The sequence below is a fragment of the Convolutriloba macropyga genome, chromosome 10, assembly GCF_964194025.1.
Source record: "Convolutriloba macropyga chromosome 10, txConMacr16.3, whole genome shotgun sequence".
Lineage (NCBI taxonomy): Eukaryota > Metazoa > Xenacoelomorpha > Acoela > Convolutidae > Convolutriloba > Convolutriloba macropyga.
The window spans coordinates 31,116,721-31,123,404 of record NC_134477.1 but is presented as its reverse complement, the minus strand read 5'-3'; the positions used below and the strand labels follow the sequence as shown (position 1 = coordinate 31,123,404).

General features: G+C 33.4%; 1 protein-coding gene across 1 annotated transcript in view; it reads right to left on the bottom strand.

Annotated features, from left to right (window-relative positions):
• Positions 1 to 6,684, bottom strand: part of LOC142348439 (kallikrein 1-related peptidase-like b4) — a 60,839-nt gene that overhangs the window by 1,248 nt on the left and 52,907 nt on the right. The window lies entirely within an intron of this gene.

Sequence of the window (6,684 nt, the reverse complement as noted above, 5' to 3'; positions counted from 1 at the left end):
TTAACGGTGGAATAACGGTGTAATTTCTTACGATTACACTCTTCTTAATTACACCTTTAACTTATTTTTACACCCTTATTTTACACCATTAAATCTTTTTTACACTCTTTCCGCTCTTCTTCTTATAATTACACTCTTGCATTACACTTTTTCCACCCTTATTAAGGGTAGCACTAACGGTGTAAAAATATTTTTTTTACACTCTTTACACTCTTTTCCCCGTTATTTTTCGGTAAAATCCTTGGATCGTAAACCGTCTCGAAAGCACGCGGTAGTCTAATCAGATGCACTAAATGAGTCACTAAATATATTTATAGCTACAGTAGTGTCGGAATTATCTCAATTTGATTTAAGAAAATCAACTCTTGAGATTTTTCCATTATGATTTGGGTGTGTTTCCCTCCTCCTTATCTCAACCGGGCTGGGACCGGCTACGGCCGGAGTTATGAACATTCAACTATAGGAGATTTTTGAGCAAAGCACTGGCCAAAAACCAGGCCTAAACTCTATCTCCAAAACGAAATAAAAGCAAACAATAAAATAGCTAAGAACAGTCGGAAACAATAACAAAAACATATAAATTACAAAATATATTAAATAAAATAATATAAACAAAGATTTAACTTTTTAAGCAAGCAAGCTATACCAGAAATTTTTTTTTCCTAGATTCTATACACCCTAGGGATATTCTATTGCGAGTTTGGTTTGATTTGAACAACTTCTTGGGCCTATAAAAGATAACTATAGTTAAAATTCACTAATCGCGAAATTCGCAAATTTCCGTATGAAATAAAAACTTTTTTCCTAGGCAAGCTATACCAAAAATTCTTTTGGTTTTACACTCTAGATACACATGGGACACTCTATACCGGGTTGGATTGATTTGTACAACTCCTTGACCCGGCGAAAAAGACCTATTTTTAAAATTCGTTATTTGCGAAATTCGCAAATTTCCGTACGAAAAACTAACTTTTTCCTAGGCAAGCTATAGCAAAAATTCTTTTTGTTGTAGACTCTATAAACACAGGGAATAGATCATACCAAGTTTGGTTCACTTTGGACAACTCTAAGACCTAATCAAAAAGACCTATTTTAAAATTACTTATTTGAAATAATCGCAATTTTTCGTTCAAAAACCTAACTTTTTTCCTAGGCAAGCTATACCGAAAATTCTTTTTGTTTTACAATCTAGATACCCATGGAATACTCCATACCGAGTTTGGTTCACTTTGGACAACTCTAAGACCTAATCAAAAAGACCTATTTTACAAAATTATTTAAAATTAACTATTCGAAATACGCAAATTTCCGTATGAAAAACTAACTTTTTTCCTAGGCAAGCTATACCAAAAATTCTTTTTGTTTTACAATCTAGTTACCCATGGGATACTCGATACCAAGTTTGGCTCGAGTTGGACAACTCCTGGACCCGACGAAATAGACCTATTTTTAAAATTCAATAATTTCAAGTTATTCGAAACAATAGCAAATTTCCGTATGAAAAACTAACTTTTTTCCTAGGCAAGCTATACCAAAAATTCTTTTTGTTTTACACTCTAGATACACATGGGATACTCCATACCGGGTTTGGATTGATTTGGACAACTCCTTGACCCGGCGAAAAAGACCTATTTTTAAATATCGTTATTTGCCAAATTCGCAAATTTCCGTACGAAAAACTAACTTTTTTCCTAGGCAAGCTATAGCAAAAATTCTTATTGTTGTAGACTCTATAAATACAGGGAATAGATCATACCAAGTTTGGTTCGATTTGGACAACTCTATGACCCTATCAAAAAGACTTATTTTTAAAATTTCTTATTTGAAATAATCGCAATTTTTCGTTCAAAAATCTAACTTTTTTCCTAGGCAAGCTATACCGAAAATTCTTTTTGTTTTACCATCTAGATACCCATGGAATACTCCATACCGAGTTTAGTTCACTTTGGACAACTCTAAGACCTAATCAAAAAGACCTATTTTTCAAAATTATTTAAAATTAACTATTCGAATTAATCGGAAATTAACGTACGAAAAGCTAACTTTTTTCCTAGGCAAGCTATACCAAAAGTTCTTTTTGTTTTACACTCTAGATACACATGGGATACTCCATAACGGGTTTGGATTGATTTGGACAACTCTAAGACCTAATCAAAAAGACCTATTTTTAAAATTACTTATTTGAAATAATCGCAATTTTTCGTTCAAAAACCTAACTTTTTTCCTAGCAAGCTATACCGAAAATTCTTTTTGTTTTACCATCTAGATACCCATGGAATACTCCATACCGAGTTTGGTTCACTTTGGACAACTCTAAGACCTAATCAAAAAGACCTATTTTTCAAAATTATTTAAAATTAACTATTCGAATTAATCGGAAATTAACGTACGAAAAGCTAACTTTTTTCCTAGGCAAGCTATACCAAAAATTCTTTTTGTTTTACACTCTAGATACACATGGGATACTCCATACCGGGTTTGGATTGATTTGGACAACTCCTTGACCCGGCGAAAAAGACCTATTTTTAAAATTCGTTATTTGCGAAATTCGCAAATTTCCGTACGAAAAACTAACTTTTTTCCTAGGCAAGCTATAGCAAAAATTCTTTTTGTTGTAGACTCTATAAACACAGGGAATAGATCATACCAAGTTTGGTTCGATTTGAACAACTTCTTGGCCCAATAATAAATAACTATAGTTAAAATTCGTTTTTCGCGAAATCCGCAAATTTACAATCCGACCGAAGATTTTATGAACCAGACCGAAGAGAACCCAAAAAATCGACGGCACGCTATCTACGTCCCCAACATAAGGTGCACAAAATCCCAGCGGGGGGGAACCGACTAACCGGCGTCTCAACGGGGCAGTGGGGTGAGTGCACCTCATGCGGGCCCGAGGCCCTCAGCTTAGAATAATAGTAAGACTGAAATAGACTTTGCTAGGCAAGCTATACAAAAAAATACTTTTTGTTTTACCATCTAGATACCCATGGAATACTCCATACCGAGTTTGGTTCACTTTGGACAACTCTAAGACCTAATCAAAAAGACCTATTTTTAAAATTACTTATTTGAAATAATCGCAAATTTTCGTTCAAAAACCTAACTTTTTTCCTAGGCAAGCTATACCAAAAACTTTTTTTGTTTTACCATCTAGATACCCATGGAATACTCCATACCAAGTTTGGTTCTCTTTGAACAACTCTAAGAACAAATCAAAAAGACCTATTTTTCAAAATTATTTAAAATTAACTATTCGAATTAATAGCAAATTTCCGTATGAAAAACTAACTTTTTTCCTAGGCAAGCTATACCAAAAATTCTTTTTGTTTTACAATCTAGTTACCCATGGGATACTCGATACCAAGTTTGGCTCGAGTTGGACAACTCCTTGACCCGATGAAAAAGACCTATTTTTAAAATTCGCTATTTGCGAAATTCGCAAATTTCCGTATGGAAAACTAACTTTTTTTGTAGACAAGCTATACCAAATTTTTTTTTTGTTTTACAATCTAGTTACCCATATGATACTCGATACCAAGTTTGGCTCGAGTTGGACAACTCCTTGACCCGATGAAAAAGACCTATTTTTAAAATTCGTTATTTGCGAAATTCGCAAATTTCCGTATGACAAACTAACTTTTTTCCTAGGCAAGCTATACCATAATTTTTTTTTGTTTTACAATCTAGTTACCCATGGGATACTCGATACCAAGTTTGGCTCGAGTTGGACAACTCCTTGACCCGATGAAAAAGACCTATTTTTAAAATTCGTTATTTGCGAAATACGCAAATTTCCGTATGAAAAACTAACTTTTTTCCTAGGCAAGCTATACCAAAAATTCTTTTTGTTTTACAATCTAGTTACCCATGGGATACTCAATACCAAGTTTGGCTCGAGTTGGACAACTCCTTGACCCGATGAAAAAGACCTATTTTTAAAATTCGCTATTTGCGAAGGTCGCAAATTTCCGTATGGAAAACTAACTTTTTTTGTAGACAAGCTATACCAAATTTTTTTTTTTGTTTTACAATCTAGTTACTCATATGATACTCGATACCAAGTTTGGCTCGAGTTGGACAACTCCTTGACCCGATGAAAAGGACCTATTTTTAAAATTCGTTATTTGCGAAATTCGCAAATTTCCGTATGAAAAACTAACTTTTTTCCTAGGCAAGCTATACCATAAATTTTTTTGTTTTACAATCTAGTTACCCATGGGATACTCGATGACAAGTTTGGTTCACTTTGAACAACTCTTTGACCCGATGAAAAAGACCTATTTTTAAAATTCGTTATTTGCGAAATACGCAAATTTCCGTATGAAAAACTAACTTTTTTCCTAGACAAGCTATACCAAAAACTCTTTTTGTTTTACAATCTAGTTACCCATATGATACTCGATTCCAAGTTTGGCTCGAGTTGGACAACTCCTTGACCCGATGAAAAAGACCTATTTTTAAAATTCAATAATTTCAAGTTATTCGAAACAATAGCAAATTTCCGTATGAAAAACTAACTTTTTTCCTAGGCAAGCTATAGCAAAAATTCTTTCTGTTTTACACTCTAGGTATACATGGGATACTCCATACCGAGTTTGGTTTACTTTGGACAACTCTAAGACCTAATCAAAAAGACCCATTTTTAAAATTACTTATTTGAATTAAAGGCAAATTTCCGTATTAAAAACTAACTTTTTTCCCAGGCAAGCTATAGCAAAAATTCGTTCTGTTTTACACTCTAGGTATACATTGGATACTCCATACCGAGTTTGGTTTACTTTGGACAACTCTAAGACCTAATCAAAAAGACCTATTTTTAAAATTACTTATTTGAATTAATCGCAAATTTCCGTATTAAGAACTAACTTTTTTCCTAGGCAAGCTATGGCAAAAATTCGTTCTGTTTTACACTTTAGGTATACATTGGATACTCCATACCGAGTTTGGTTTACTTTGGACAACTCTAAGACCTAATCAAAAAGACCCATTTTTAAAATTACTTATTTGAATTAAAGGCAAATTTCCGTATTAAAAACTAACTTTTTTCCTAGGCAAGCTATAGCAAAAATTCGTTCTGTTTTACACTCTAGGTATACATTGGATACTCCATACCGAGTTTGGTTTACTTTGGACAACTCTAAGACCTAATCAAAAAGACCTATTTTTAAAATTACTTATTTGAATTAATCGCAAATTTCCGTATTAAGAACTAACTTTTTTCCTAGGCAAGCTATGGCAAAAATTCGTTCTGTTTTACACTTTAGGTATACATTGGATACTCCATACCGAGTTTGGTTTACTTTGGACAACTCTAAGACCTAATCAAAAAGACCCATTTTTAAAATTACTTATTTGAATTAAAGGCAAATTTCCGTATTAAAAACTAACTTTTTTCCTAGGCAAGCTATAGCAAAAATTCGTTCTGTTTTACACTCTAGGTATACATTGGATACTCCATACCGAGTTTGGTTTACTTTGGACAACTCTAAGACCTAATCAAAAAGACCTATTTTTAAAATTACTTATTTGAATTAATCGCAAATTTCCGTATTAAAAACTAACTTTTTTCCTAGGCAAGCTATAGCAAAAATTCGTTCTGTTTTACACTCTAGGTATACATTGGATACTCCATACCGAGTTTGGTTCACTTTGGACATCTCTATGACCTAATCAAAAAGACCTATTCTTCAAAATTATTTAAAATTGAATATTCGAATTAATCGCAAACTTCCGTATGAAAAGCTAACTTTTTTTCTAGACAAGCTATAGCAAAAACTTTTTTCGTTTTAGATTCTAGGTTCACAGGGGATACTCCGTACCGAGTTTGGTACGATTTGGAGAACTTCTTGGCCCAATAAAAGATAGCTATAGTTAAAATTCGCTAATCGCGAAATTCGCAAAACTCCGTATCAAAAACTAGCTTTTTCGTAGGCAACCTATAGCAAAAATTCCTTATGTACTAGGCTTTAACTTCACGGGGGATACTCCATACCGAGTTTGATTCGATTTGAACAACTCCTGGACCCGACGAAATAGACCTATTTTTAAAACAATAATCGCAAAATTATTCGAAATAATAGCAAATTTCCGTATGAAAACCCAACTTCTTTCCTAGGCATGCTATAGCAAAAATTCTTTTTGTTTTACACTCTCATTACACTGGTGATACTCCATACCCAGTTTGGTTCGATTTGGACAAGTCTATGACCCTATGAAAAAGACTATTTTTAAAATTACTTATTCGTAATAATCAAAGTGTTTCAAAACGCTGATGAAATATAAATCACCCAGGAAAGCAAATTTTATAAGCTTGCTTTTAATTTCATCTAGTTAAAAACAAGTAAGAAAAATCTAACAGTACTAATCATGCTCAAAGTGTTTTAACACGCTGATGAAATATAAATCCCCTAAGAAAGCAAACTTTATAAGCTTGTTTTTAATTGAATCTAGTTTGAAAGCCTGGACATCAGTTGACTTTGCAACACGGTAAGCGAGAGGTTCAAAAGAGTCTGAATTTCTGGCGAATTCCGTTGACCTCAGATCAACTACAAATTTTTCAACAATTTCGTAGAGCTGTACAAAACACTGCAACTCCGAATCTTGCTCTTTGAAAAGCAAAATCTGGCCAACTATGGTCTCACCGTTCACATCGATAGCAACAAAACTGTTGGCGTTTGATCT